At 33.3% G+C, this 16,102-nt stretch overlaps 1 protein-coding gene across 4 annotated transcripts in view; it reads left to right on the top strand.

Moving 5' to 3' along the window:
- GABRB2 (gamma-aminobutyric acid type A receptor subunit beta2) overlaps window positions 1–16,102 on the top strand; it is a 259,255-nt gene that overhangs the window by 38,602 nt on the left and 204,551 nt on the right. The window lies entirely within an intron of this gene.

The following is a 16,102-nucleotide window of genomic DNA, read 5'->3' as shown; positions in this document are numbered from 1 at the left end:
TAAGGTGTGGAGCTGATTCCAAGAGGAATGTAAATAACTCTTTCTCTGAGGATGTCAGAAAAGACTTTTCAGAGAAAGTGGTGCCTTAACTGATTTTCCTCATGCAGAAAATGGGATAAGTGCTTTTCAGGCAAAGGAAACTGCATGCTCCCAATGTGGGAAGTGCTAAAATTGAATGTGACATCCAGGGATCTACACATTAATTGATATTGCTGGACTGTATTTACAAAATATGAAGAAATGGTAGAAATATTAGTGGAAAGCTTTTTTATCTTACAAAATATTGTCATAGATGGAAATCATTAGAGTTTACTCAGCTAATCATATTTAATATATGCTTTGTATCAGTACATAATTCTGTACTGGTTGTTGGGATGCTTTAATCAAAGGGTGAATTTTCCATGCCGTGTTTTATGTCCCTTATTTTGAGGCTAATTCAGAATGAATGAAATAAGAGAAATCTAGCACTCCATTTATGTAGTGTTGCCTCATTTCTTTATATAGCTATCTATAATGAAATTTCATATTGCTAGTTAAAAAAAGAGCCACAAAGCCTCTCCAAAGACAGAATAGCTTAGAGGAAATTGGGTTGTTCTGGCAAATTAATTATTCTACCTTACTTATACAATAGAGGATTATAGATTTTCATGCCATATGTTTATATTAGCAGAACACTTTATGATTCCTAGGATAGTATAGGAATGAAGAATAGTATCTATGTGACATATGCAACCAATTAAGAATACAGAGGAGAAATAATTTGGCCTACACTATTTTGAACTGGTGTCAGGCAAAATGCTATGCATTCATCCTCTTATCGAGACAACTGCAGCCTTCAGATCTGTGCTTGTCTCTTCCTCATGGAAACCACAGACTCAGTCTTTTTTCCGTTTAGAAAACTGGACAGTTTATTTTCCTTATTATGAATGTAACTACAATTACTTATGCAAGTGTATTTTAATGTCTATCTACTTGTTAAAGTGGCAACAACTTGAGAGGAGGAACATCATCGTGGGAGACAAGAAATAAGTTACTCGTTTTGGCATGAGAGTGTAGTGTAGTAGTCATGGGTTCTGGGTCTTGGATCAAGGGAATTGCATGCAAATCCCATTATCCACCTCTCAAGCCTCATCTCTAAAATTGGGACAACATTGCTATTCATGTCAATGTTGTCTTAATATGCTTATCACTTGCCTCTCCATCTAGCATGCCAGTTTATGAGATCAGGGAACCTGGTATCTACTTTGCTATGTCTCTATTGTCTAAAACATTGTTGGGCACACCATAAGCTCTTAATAAATTGCTGTGGAATAGATGAATTAATTCACAGCACATGTAGCTAGGTAGAGATTTAGTGAGGCATAAATAGGTTTATATCTAGAAATCTCTTAGTATAGTACCTATAGCAGAGTAGGCATTTAGTGATATAAAATATTTTTATTTAATAAATAGTACTTAAAACAGTATTTATATTTAAACAGTACTTGAGTATTTTTTGTTCAAGTCTTTTTGCATACATATGTTTCCATTCCTCTTGGGTAAATACCTACAAGTGGGATTACTGGGTCTTGGTGTAGATGTATGTTTAACTTTATAAGATTCTGCCAAACTGTTCTTCAAAATGGTCTCTTCATTTTCACTGTCACCAACGATGTATGGAAATTTGGATTGCTCTACATCCTTGACAACAGTTGGTGTTGTTCTTTATAAATTTAGCCATTCTAGTGGGGGTGTAGTGGTATCTCATTGTGGTTTTAATTTGCATTTTCTCTGATGACTAATGCTGTTGAGCAATTTTTCATATGCCTATTGGCCACTTTGCATATCTTCTTTTGTGAAGGGTCTGTTTTAGTCTTTTGCTCACTTTTAATTGAGTTGTGTGTCACGTTGTTATTGAGTTGTAGCAGTTGTGTATACATTGTGGGTATAGTCTGTTACAAGACATATATGCATGTGTGTGCATGTGTGTGTGTACACACATATATTTTTACATATAGATAAATTTTCTCTTTGCCTTTGACATGCCTACTCACTTTCATAACAGCCTTTTATCCTTCAGTACTTTTATTTCAAAATAATTTTAGACTTACAGAAGAGTTGCAAAGATGATACAGAAAGTTCCCAAATAACCTTCACTTAGCTTCCTCTGATGTTAACATCTTATATAACCATGTTATATTTATCAAGATTAAGAAATTAACGTTGGTACAATACTATTAACTGTCCTACTTTATTATTTGCCATTAAATAACAGGCTTTATTTATACTTTTCCAATTTTTATATTAACATTTTTTTTCTGTTCCAGGATCCAATCCAGTACCCTATCCAGGATACTACATTACATTTGTTTTTCATGACTCCCATTTCCCTCCCATTGTATGACGGTTTCTCAGGTTTCCCTTGTCTTTCATGACAATTTTTCAGAGTTCCACTTAGGTATTTTCAGAATGTCCTTTAATTTGGGCATTTTGATGAACAGAGCTTTAAAATTCTTACAAAGTTCAATTCATCAATGTTTTCTTACCCGATTAATTTCTACGTCCTAGTCAAAAAATCTGTCACTATCTGAAGGTTCTGGAGACGTTCTCCTGTGGCTCCTTCAAGAAGTTTGAATTAACTTCTATGTATGGATTTGAGGTAGAAAATCATTTTTTCTATTTGGATAACTGATTTTCCAACATTATTTGTTTACAAAGATTGACCTTTTCTCATTGTATTGCTTTGGTGTCTTTTTCAAAAATATAAAATATATTAAGTATGGGTCTATTTCCAGATTCTAGTTGGCTCCATTGCTCTACTTGTCTCTTTTTCCAGCACCACTACCTTGATTACTGTCATGTTAGAGTAGTGGTTGGTAAACTTCTTCCAAAAGAGGTACATAATAACTATTTTATAATTTCATGTCATCAAGTCTTTCTCACAATTATTCAGGTCTGTCATTATAGCATGACAACAGCCATAGATAATATATAAACGAATGGCTGTGGCTATGATCCACTGAAATGTAATTTACAAAAACAACAATGTGTGGAAAATTATTTGCCATTTATTTAGAGTAAAACTTGAAATCAGATAATGTAAGCCCTTCAACTTGATTCTTGTTTTTCATAATTGTTTTGGTTAGGCTAGTTCCTACACAGGCTCATGTAAATGATAGAAAAAGCTTATCAGTTTCTACAAAATGCCTGATGGGAGTTTTACCTTATTTGCACTGAGTTTATAGATCAATCTGTGGAAATTTGACATCTTAACAATATTTTCTTTTTCATATGTCTTCATTGATATGGGTCTTTTTTATCTCCTAAATGTTTGTATAGAGGTTTCGCCCATTTGTTAAAACTTTTCCTTAGTATGTTGAATTTTTGATGTTTTTATAAAGTTTATGAGAATTTATTTTCCTGTTGTATAATTGCTGACCTTACAGTCCATGAGCTTTCTAACTTCCTTTATTAATCCTAGAACTTTTGTATGTAGATTCATTAGGTTATATATACATGTATATATATATATATATATATATACACACACACACAAAATCATGTCATTTATGAAAAAAGTCTTACATCTTCTTTTCTAATCTTTGTGATTTTACTTATTTACTTACTTATCACGTTGGCTTTAATTTCTAATGCAATATTGAATAGAAGTAGAAACGATGATAGCAGGCATGCTAGCTTGATTTCTAGTGCTGGAAGGAAATAAGTTTCCAAATATTAAGTCTGATATTATTTACAAAGTTTTTATAGATGTTCTTTACTGGAGGAAGAAAATTCCATCCTATTTATAATTGCTGCAGAGTTTCTTTTTAGATCATGAATCAGTGTTGAATTTTGCCACGTTTTCTCTGAACTTAGTGATGAGATCATTTATTTTTCTTTTCTATTCAGTTAATGAGTCACGGAAATGTATTAACTGATTTTAAATTTTAAAGTGTGTTGACATTTCTGGGCTACACTCTATTTTATCATGCTCTATTACCCTTTTAACATATTATTAATTTTTTTGTAAATATTTTATTAAAGATTTTTGTGTTTATGTTCCTGTGAAAAATAGGTGCACAGTTTTCTGTCCTTATAATATCCTTTCCTGGTTTCGGTATTAGGGTTTTTGCTGGTCTCAAGAAAAGACTTGGCTGGGCGCCATGGCTCACGCCTGTAATCCCAACCCTTTGGGAGGCGGAGGTGGGTGGATCACCAGAGCTCAGGAGTTCAAGACCAGCCCGGCAAACATGGTGAAACCCTGTCTCTACTAAAAATACAAAAATTTGTCGGGCGTGGTGGCACCTGCCTGTAATCCCAGCTACTCGGGAGGCTGAGGCAGGAGTATCGCTTGAACCCAGGAGGCTGAGGTTGCAGTGAGCTGAGATGGTGCCATTGGACTCCAGCCTGAGAGACAGAGCGAGACTCAGTCTCAAAAAACAAAACAAACAAACAAACAAACAAACAAAAAGAAAAGGAAAAAAGAAAAGACTTCAGAATGTTCGACTCTTCATTCATTTTTTAAAGTTGTTTATATAGAATTTACAGCATTTCTTGTTTAAATTTGATAGAACTCACCAGCGGAGTCATCTGCAATTGTGAGGGATTTTTGTGTGCAAAATTTTTCATTTGGAATCATATTTCATAGTTATTGGCCTATTCATATTTACTATTTCTTCTTTTTGTCAGTTTTGTGAATTGTCTCTCTGAATGAACTTGTTCCCCTTCAACTAATTTCTAAAATGTTCATGGAAAGTTGTTCATAATATTTCCTTATTTTTTTTAATTCCGTTCGGATCTGTGGTGATATACCTTTTTTTTTTAATTCCAGATATTAGTCTTATTGATTTACTTAACTGTTTTTCATTTTATTGTTTTTTACTCATATTTATTATTTCCTTCTTTCCAGTTTGTGCTTAATTTGCATTTCTTTTTATAATTCGTTAAGGTTTATCCTAGATCATTAATGTTAAGGCTTTCTTCTTTTCAAATATAGGCATATAAAGCTATAAATTTCCTTCTGAACAGTTTTTTGGCTGTGCTTCAAGAATTTTGAAATATTATTGTTTTATTATTGAGTTCAAAATATTTTAGTATCTCTTGTGATTTATTACAAAAGCCGTGAATTTTTTTAAAGTATTTTAATTTCTAAATGTTGTGCGATTTCCCAAGGTATTTTTTTGTCATTGATATGAAAATCTAATGTGATTCTGTTGTTGTCATAGAACATACAGTAAATGAGATTAGTTTTCATAAATTATTAAGATTCATTGAATATCCTTGCACATGGTTTATTAGGTTATTTTAATAAATATTCCATGTGTATTATATTCAGCTGTTTCTGTGTGTAGTGTTCTATACATATTCATTAAGTTACTTAGTTTGTAGATTTATTCACATCTTCAATATCCTTCTTGATTTTTTTTGGTCTACTTGATTCATCAACTGCTGAGAGATAGTTGTTAAAATTCCAATTTACATTGTGGATTTTTCTCTGTTTTTCCGTTTGGATAGGTAAGTTTTTGCTTCATTTATTTTAAAGGTCTGTAATTAGTTGCATATACATTTCATACTATGACTTTTTGATGTATTGATGTTTTTGTCATTGTGACAGTCCATCTTTATATTTAGAGATGTTCCTTATGTAGAAGTCTAATTTGTCAGTTTTTAATGTAATCATTCTAGTTTTCCTATTTTTGGTATTAGGATATTTTTTTCATTCTTTCATACCTGTGTGTATCATTATATTTAAAATGCCTCTCTTGTGAAGGGCAAATAAATGAGTCTTCCTTTCTTGTCCAGTTTGACAATCTCTGTCTGATAAATGGAATATCTATTTCATTACATTTTACTTTTTTTTTTTTTTTTTGAGATGGAATTTCACTCTTGTTGCCCTGGTGGGAGTGCAATGGCGCGATCTCAGCTCACTGCAACCTCTGCCTCCCAGGTTCAAGGGATTCTTCTGCTCTCAGCCTCCCGTGGGATTGCAGGCATGCACCACCATGCCTGGCTAACTTTGTATTTTTAGTAGAGACGAGGTTTCTCCAAGTTGGTCAGGCTGTTCTCAAACTGCCAACCTCAGGTGATCTGCCCGCCTCAGCCTCCCAGTACATTTTACTTTTAATGTGATTAATTATCTATTTGGAAGTTTAAACCAACCTTATTGCTATTTCTTTTCCATTTGTCCTAAGTGTCTTTTGTTCCTCTTTTTTATTCTTTTCTGCCATGCTTATTGAAGATCTTTTAGTTACCAATTTTTCTGCTCTTTTTCAATTCTAGAATTTATACTTGATTTTTAAAAATAGTTTCTATATCTCTGCTGAGATTTCCCATCTGTTATCTTATTATACACATCCTTTTCCCTTGAATACATAAAAATATGTATAAAAACTCTTTTAAAGTCTTTATCTAAGAATAACAAAATTTCTGGAAAAAAAAAAACAATAGCAACAATCGCCTCTTGATCTTCTTTCACCAACTATTTTCTTTCCCATTTATCAGTCTCATTTTCTTGCTGCTTCTAGTCTAGGAGTTCCTTTAATGTTTTTCATCTTCTGTCTTGTTGGAAGTCCAGTGTCTGCAAATACTGTATGACCTGTGTAATTCCCAGTCAGCTCACACATCTCCAGAAATTGTTTTCTACAAGGCCTTAGAAAGTTTTGACCTGTTCAACCACAGCTTAGTATTTGGCCATGTCTCAATGAAAAAACCTTATGGAGATTTCTGTAGTTTCTTCTCTGTGCAACTCCTTCCTCTCCAGTATCCTACCCAGTAGCTTGCTTTACAAATTTCGGCTACTTCATCAGCCTCCAAATCTTAATCTTTTTTCTCCCTAGCCAAGGTATTGCTCCCTGTTGAAGGTATAATTTCCTTTGCTGTGCTTTAGGCACTGATCCCAGGCAGGAAGTTGTGGTGTTTACGAACCTCAATTTCCCATGTTTCTTTCCTCTAAAGATCACAGCCCTGGGCTGTCTGATGTTCAATACTTAAACACAATTGATTCATATATTTCATACAGTTTGATTGACTGTTTAAAGTAGGCAGTAGAGAGAGAAGAAACATGAGGTGTGGCAACATGTCTGATGCTCATACTCCTCATAGTCAGAACCAGAAGTTAGAAATATGTTTTCATCTCGTATTGCTCATCCAAGATAACATTAGATTTGTAGATTAGCCCAATTCTTGCAGACAAATGTATGTGTTTTGTATCTATTCTAATAAATAATGCATTTCTTTTATGACTATATTAAATAATGAAAGTACTGATATTTTAATTAGTCTATTTTTTATCATAATTTATACTGAATATAGCTAAGTCTATAGTATAGTGAAGTTCATTGTATCAAATCAACTTTATTTTTTCACCCTGTTTTATATTTTAATTTAGATCATGATTTCCCCATCAACATAATGAAGGTACATTTAGGTTTCCCTAACGTTATGAAAATGTAGAAAAATTATTATAAATTATATAATGCATAAAGTATTTTATGTAAGATAATATAACATTTTTACCTTAAATATATAAAATGTTTATATACCATATAAGAATAAATATAAAATAAATTCATGAAGTAATTATAATTTAAAATGTGTAAAGTAATTTATATTTACTTTACATATTTTACATTTATTTTATATGTATATATAAAATAATTTTAATAATGAAATGTTTATTAAGATATTTTATATTTCAGGTTATTTAACTTATATTTTAGGTTATTAGGTTATATTTCATATTACGTTATATTTTATATTTTTAGGTTATTTAACTTATATTTAGGTTATTTAATTTATATTTTAGGTTATTTAACTTATCTGGTTTTCTTTTGCTTGTAGATAAGAATAACAAGAGAAAACCTATATTTAAATGCAGACACAAACACAATACACCTAAAAGATAATCGGGTTCAATGTCAAACAAATTTTGCCAAATTATCCTTGGAAAATACATTAGGAATATCTGTGCAATATTGAAAAACTGTGGTAGTAAGCTAAGCCCCAGCACTTAAGTTAGTGGGTCTCTGAATCTGTGCCAATAACATTGAAAAATGAAAGCATAATTAGGTCACTATCTTTTAAACTGTCAAAAGGGAAATAGCATAGTAGCATAGTTAACAACTTCAAAAATAAAGCACTCAAAAGAATACTGCAATATAAAATAGATAATGGAAAAATCACAACTCTCTGTTGAAAGGTAATTAATTCCACCTTGCTAAAGGCAAATTATTTTCTCATCCTTTGAATACTACCCACAGCACTTTTTTTTTTTAACAAAGACTTGTCACAAAGCATATTTTTTAAAAAGAAGTTCAGACTTATTTTAGAAGGCAAATCTCATACATGCGCGTAGCTCTTTGTGATTTTTTTCTTGATTTCTAGATAGTTTTATAATTTATTCAGTGAGTTTATAATGAATGTTTTTACAGGGCCACTTATTCAGGACCTTTTCAGATGTTACACTAGTGCTGGAAGTTTATTATTTAAAACATTCTGTTAACTAGATGATACATGCCCATTTAAAAATACACATGGACACAGGAAGGGGAACATCACACTCTGGGGACTGTTGTGGGGTGGGGGGAGGGGGAGGGATAGCATTGGGAGATATACTTAATGCTAGATGACGAGTTAGTGGGTGCAGTGCACTAGCATGGCACATGTATACATTTGTAACTAACCTGCACAATGTGCACATGTACCCTAAAACTTAAAGTATAATAATAAAAGAAAAAAAATCAAGAAACATTTGATTAAGTTAACAATTTGAGTTTAAAATATTTGGGGGAAATTTTGACATTGCCTGTTATGTTTGGAAACATCTTTCAGTGGCATAAAATCTGAAATGGAATTCACTTATCAATAATCTCCCTGTAATGAAATGGATTTTTACTTTCACAAAGAAAAAATATTATACATATGGGTCTATAATCATTGCAGACATAAGAAAGATTCATGCTAGTAGTTTAGACATTACTTGAAAAGGGATTATAAAGTGAGAGAAGGGAAAGGAAAACACAACAAGGACAACAGAAATGAGAAAGAAGCCAGCCAAAAAATCTATTAACCAATTCCCTGTTACAGATTACACAAAATAATAGGCACTTAATATACATTTTCTCCTGGTAACAATCAAATGGAGGCCCATTTACCAGAACCCTAAGGAAGGCTGTGTTCTTTGCATTACTCTATATTGACTTCAGGGTCATCCACTCCAGCCATCTGTTTTATATGTGGGTGGAAAAAAAAAGGAAAGAATGAAAAAAGGAGAAAAAAAGCCAACCAACCAACCAAACTCATAAAACCAAATCTGAGTCTCAGAAAGATGGAGGCACTTAGTTTACTTAATTAAGGACACACAGTAAGTAGTAGTCTGAATATTCAGTCTTGGATATCCATATCCTCAGTGCCATTCTCTGTAGTGGACTCGGGAACATTACCCTCAGAGTGATAAAAAATATCTTAGTAAATGAACTAAGAGAAAACCAACATATTCAATTATTTTTAAAGCTAAAATTCTGTACTCACAGAACTCATGGAACTTACATCCTGAGGACTTTGAACCACTTGGCTTGTTTTATTGTTTTTGAATGACTTCTTTTTTTCATTGCTCTCCTAGCCAGTGGGCTTGGTATTTGAACCATGAAATCAATTTTCCTCATCTTAGAGTGTGAAGGGCTACAGGATATAGTACTTTCTCTAAAAAAAAATTATTAATAGAGACAAGCAAGGCAATTTAGGAAGCATTCATGTTCACCATGCTTTGCACTGCCCCCTGCCACCACTGCCTTATGCATCCTCCTAGAATGATGACAGAACGCTTGACCTTTCCATGCTTTTATTTTATCCAGTCTATCCAGTGGGGATTGTGATAAATTACTTGAAAATGTTTCCCTGGATGGTTCTTATATTAGAAGAACAATTATTTTTGTTGTATTTTAGTTTTGTTTAGTTGGTTGTTTTAAAAATACTGCATGGCCATTAACAAGTATGGTATTGGTGATATCCAGAGGTTCTGAAATTCCATCATTTGGAGATAGTTACGCTGCATACACTTGACTAATTTCAACTGCCTATTGAAATCTTAAACCGTTGGGTGTTTAGGAGGAAGTCCATGAACTTTCACAGCTGACAAGGGCCTATGGAAGTTAGCTAGTCTTTATGTTAGAGATGAAGAAATGGACCCCAATAAGGAGAATTATTTGCTTAAAGTCATTTTGACTCCCAGTTTGCTGTTCCCATGTTTGCTACTTATTATTGCTCATAATTTGAGCCACAATAAGTGGGGCATGGTTTCTCTCTCAAATAAGAGAGAGAAATAATACTTATTTTTCTATTTTGAATTATATTTTGTTGGGGTGATCAGCCCCAACACCTGGCCGTGGGGGCTACGAAGTCCGGCAGAGTCAAAGGAATGAGACAAGACAAGTGAAGAGTGCATAAAGTGGGTCCAGGGGGCCAATGCTAGTATGGAGGCTGTGAAGGCCCGAGCTCTGGAAGCCCACACTATTTATTGGTGATCAAACAAAGAAGCAGGTGGTAAGGATGTGTGGATGTGGGGGTAAACATTCGAGGATGTGAGGACATGAGGACATGGGGGTAGAAAGGTAGCAGAGCATCAAGCGTAGCTGTGACGGTTTAGCATTTTATTTGATGCATATGTAATATGCTCTACTGCTTAAGATAATGGAGAACATGTTTACGAGCCTGGGAGAGCAAGAAGCAAGGAACCAACAAGTCTGTGCACATTCCAGAAGCCACAAGGGGCTTTATGCCCTGAGCCTTGGATTCCATTCAAGCCACGAGGGGTTTTATGCCTGGGCTTATATTGTGGTGTGGCAGGGCAGACTTCCACCCTTTGGCACAGAGCCTTGTGTTCCAAAGGCCATGAGGGAGTTTGGACCCTGGACCCAGGACATGTTCCAAGACTCTTTTACATTATGACAGACAAGCCAGTCCTGCCTCAGCTCTTCTACCAACATTTTAAAAATACAGTGATTGATAAGGTAGTATTGAAGAAAATGATGAATGCATAGGCTTTGAAAAGGGGTACCTGCAAAAATAATTTAGTAGGTTATCATTCTTGATTTGGTGAGTGCAACTTCATGGACAGCTGTTCAACCAAAATACGGGGTCATTTCAGCTCTAGCATCTCAAAGCCAATAGATACAGAATAGAAATGCATTATGCCATTTTAAGTATAGCTAGAAAAAAAAACTAAAGATTTTGACTCTGTCTCAACTTTTCATTAAAGAAAGAGTGGTGGTTCATCAAAAATATCCAGAAGAGTTAATGTGAAGCATTACATGACACATACACTCTTTGTTATTTGAATACTTATAAGGACCCAATATGATCTATTTTAAGACATCCATGTCAGTCCCCTTTCTCTTTTTATATTTGTTTCACATAGGTCTGAAACATGACTCAAAGATCCATGGGAAGCCTTCTAAATTTCATGCAATAAAGTATTATTCTTATGGCTGCATTATGTGTTAGCTTTTCAACAAAAATTATGGGTGAAGCTATGTTTACTCTATTTCTTAATGTTGAGTATTTCAGAATGTTTCTCAAAGAAACATTTCACTCTCTTTTAATTTTAAAATAATTTTGCATTTGAGTTAAAAACCCCAAATAAGGGAAATTTTTACTCAAAGAGATAGACAAGTGACAGCTGCACTCCAAGAGCAAAGTCAGAGTCACCAGAGGCTTCTTTAGTCCAGTTGGGTTTGAGGGCAGGCCAGCATCCTAGCTGAAGATGAAATGAATGCCCCAAGGCCTCTCTGTCTCCTTTACCACTCACCTTGAAAGGCTGTAATAGAACTTAGCTTGTGTAATGTTCTAGAGGGCAGAGTGGACAAGTAGCTAAGGGATCTTGTGAAGAGAATGATGTTGGTATTATTGTCTTGATTGTGCTGTCTCATATTCTAGGCTTTGCAGGTGTTCATCAGCATCACATACTGACTGAACTCAGCCTTGGGAGATTCTAGTCTTTGTTACTAAATAAAACACACACACACACACACACAGATATACACACTCACACACACAAAGTCCAAAATGGCAATGCATTTAAAACTTGAGTCCCCATGGGATCTCATGATTATACTCTCCTGAGTTCAGATTAGTTTCCAGCTATGAGATAGAACACTTTAGCAATCCTCATGCCATAGGCTCAATGGTGCTTTCTTCCTGAGAAGTGCTAATGTCCATCACCACACCTGGGGTTGTGTCCTTCAGATTCAGTCCTGTAGCAAGCCTTAAAGATCAGGGTTTGGGAGAGGTTTGCCAGATGTTAAGAGAACTGTTTCTAAGGGACACTGCTGCCTTATGGACTTAAAGAAGTTATGCAATCATGTTGGGATCACCTGTGAGTTTCAACAATATATTCCTGATCTAAAGCATAATGCAAGAGCTCCCATAGAACTTATCTTGGGAGGTTCAATAACTTTGAACTCAGTTTTTAAACATTTCATACCTAAAATACAAAACTTCTAACATGAGGATGAGGGATGTCTCCCCTTAAATGTTGGATGTTACTGAATTCTGTACTTTGTGAATGGAAAAATACCCAAAGGCATCTGAGGATCATGAGTTTGATGGGAAATACAGCCTTATTATAAGCAGTTTTAGTAAATTTGATATAGGTGTATACATATATATGATTAAACTATTCTTGGATAAAATATTTTGCCAAGGGCATAAAGATGTAATATTTAAGAATGTACCTTGCAGAGTTATCAATATTAGTTGAAAAAATGTTACAAAGAAAAATATCACATTATCCAGTACACGAGTATTGGTGGTGTCTAAAACTGAGGTAACTACTCTGCAGATGTTAAAATTATGATGTCGAATATACCTAAGATATGTTTTAAATTTTAAAAATAAAATATCACATTTAGTAAGGTCATAAAATGCTCATATTGCTCTTCTGTATGGATATATGACAGCCACTAACAGTGGTTATTTCTAGGTTGTAGATTAGGCTTATTTTCTTTTTTTTTCTGACTTCCAGTTTTTCTACAATTACTATGGATTCTTTTTTCTTTTTTCTCTTTTTTAATTTGACAGATAACACTATATATTTATCATGTATAACATAATATTTCAAGGTACATATACGTTGTTAAATAACTAGCTGATTATTTTTCTAAGAAAATCAATAAACCTCATTTTAATTTTGAGAAAATAATCTTAACTAGAGACTAAATGAATTAAAAAATGAATCAAAATAATGTGTAGCTACTATCTACTTGTTTAGACATTTTGAATGATTGATTTACTTAATCCTCCTAACAATCCTCTAAGGAGGTATTATGATCACATCTTACGGGTAGGAAAAAAGAGCTGGGGAGGTTGCATAATTAGTTCAAAGTCAAATCACACAGCTAGTAAGGAATAGAATCAGGGATCACTCCCAGGTTTCTCTGAGTTTTCTTCCTGTGCCACATTGCAGTTTGGTGGCCCGTTCCCAGTGGCTTAACAGCCTCAGAAAGCGGAGATGGTATGTTCTTGTCACCATTGCTAGTAGACCTCCTTAACACCTCCACCTTCCCGTGTGGGTTATAGCAATATTCCTGACTTCTCATAAGTCCAGTGGGGATGCAAATGTGAAGTTCTACTTGATTACAGAATGTATAATATGAAGGTTTGCAGTAGTAGATCAAAGGAAGCATGCCAGCTTATCTGCTTCAGTTTATTTTAATTTTCCAACTCATTATAGAAGATATAAGGATAGGGAACTACAAAATCCCTTTCTTGTGTGCTGCCACCTCATGAGGAAGTCTCACACAGCCTCTATTTTGCAGTAGTATAGCTCCTTTTGGAGTTGCCCCTGACTTTATCTCTGGTTCAGCTAATAACATGCTTGAAAACCTACAAATACTAGCAAAGAAATCTTCCATTTATGGCCACAATTTTAATTATTGAGCCTTGAATGCCATTCACCTTCTGGAGTATGGAATACACTATTTTGAGTTGTTAACATTTAATTTCTCAGGGATACCTTGATATAGTGAACTATCAGGATAATTTGGGGCAAACGTTTTCAAATTTCTTTATTAGAAAAAAATCATTAAAAAAATTCATTAAAATCAGTGAAATAGAAGGATTTTTTCATAAGATCTAATGGCATTAAACCATTCACTCGTTTTCAAATTATTTTGCTATGTTAATCAGTTTTTTCTTTCTTCTATAGTATTTTGCCATGGAATAATCATTGAGTTTTTGTATATTATTGTTATATTTATTTTTGAACAAACTTAGGTTTCAAATAACTAGATATTATAAATAATAGATAACGCTCATGAGTATTAAGGTAGGACTTATTCAAGGAAAATTTCTTTACAATAACAGTGTTCAGATGATCTGACATTTATCATATAGAAATGGAATAATACTTGTGAATAAACTTTTAAGTGTTCAAAATATGAAGATTATAACTTTGGGAATAGCTGGATGTTAATTTGTGACTAAGCATCATGTGATCTTTGGTATTAACTAAAAACAATCACAACAGCAACCACTTTAAATAAGGAATCTTTTGCAATTCAATTAGAATTTCAAATGTCAAAGTACTAGGAAAGATGAGTTAAAAGCCTGAAAACAATCAAAATACTTTATATAGGCTTATATTTTAAATTTTTACTACTTATATAGAGAGAATTTCTGAGTAATAGTATATACTGTCTTGGAGGAAGCATTATGACAAATGTTGATGAAATGCTTCCTTACTGATCTGAACTTTCCTTAAATACAATTAAAAACATCAAAGACACCAGGTGGCATTTAAAGTTTGAAAATGTTCAGTATTCCCTTGTGAACATTATTTGCTGCCTGGAGAAACATCAAGTAAATTATATAGTGCAAAATATGGACTCACTTAAGAAAACCCTTCACATTTAATACTTCTCCACTTAGAAAAGTAAACTTACTTTTTATACTTTGGAAGATTCTGGAAATGTTTTCAGTTGTCAGTAATTGTACACACACACACACACACACACACGCATACCTAACAGTAAATATATTCCCACTGCCTTTTAAATTGTGAGTGTAAATGTATTTCTAACCATAAGTCAACTGACTTAGACAGCATATGGTAAAACAACCATGATTTACATATTGGAACTAGGACAGTAGAAGAAAAATAAAGTCAACTGTCATGGTCTCTTCTCATCTATTACGTAATCCAGTAAGCATTCTTAAATTCTTCTTTTTGTGTCATCAAGTGTAGACAGTCAATAGCATACTACAATCTAATAACTCATATAATGTTTTTGGGTATCTTTCTAAATAGATTACAAGCTCTAATAATCTAGTTGAAAGAAAGGAATGTTTATCCAATCTTGTCACTACTATAGTACCTACAATGCTTGGCTGCTATAAGCATTTAAGTTTGTGATATTTTTAGAGATTATGTTTTATGGTAACTGTAGATATATATTTAGCAGTGTGTTTTGAGAAAGATGTACCATATTAAATAGGATTTTTAAATTTTGGTTTTTAATTGACAAAAATTGTATGCATTTGTTGCAAAATATGTATACATTGTGGAATATGTACACATTGTGGAATCACTAAATCAAGCTACTTAACATATGTAATTACTTCACATCAAGTAAGAGTTTTATAAACCTAGAATGCTTCAACATTAGCAAATGCATTAGGATAATTCACTCTATGAATAGATTAAAGGCAAAAAATATAATATAATTTCCTTAGATTCTAAAAAGATAGTCCATGAAGTTGTTCAGATACTTCTATCAAATTGGTAGTTTTCCTCTGTACCAGCAACAATCCATTACAATGTGATGGAAACATACCCTGAAATATGCATAGTTATTTGTGGAAGGAAGAGCAAAACTAAACCTGCATAATTTTTAAAATATACACTTTCTTACTTTGTTGGAATCAATGGTATAAAGACAGCGGTTTTTCCAGATTGATCTGAAAACACATTGGAATTTTCATCAAAATTTCAATGAGAATTTTTTTAAAACAGAATCTTTCATCTTGAAGAGTAAATTTGTAAATTAAGTAGCTCAGTGAAACCTAGCATATAAAAAGGTGACATTTCAAACCAATGGGGAAATAATGAAATAACTATAATGATTAGTAG

This window comes from Pan paniscus, chromosome 4, assembly GCF_029289425.2.
Source record: "Pan paniscus chromosome 4, NHGRI_mPanPan1-v2.0_pri, whole genome shotgun sequence".
NCBI lineage: Eukaryota > Metazoa > Chordata > Mammalia > Primates > Hominidae > Pan > Pan paniscus.
The sequence above is the reverse complement of the archived record's forward strand: the minus strand, read 5'-3'. Positions and strand labels throughout refer to the sequence as shown.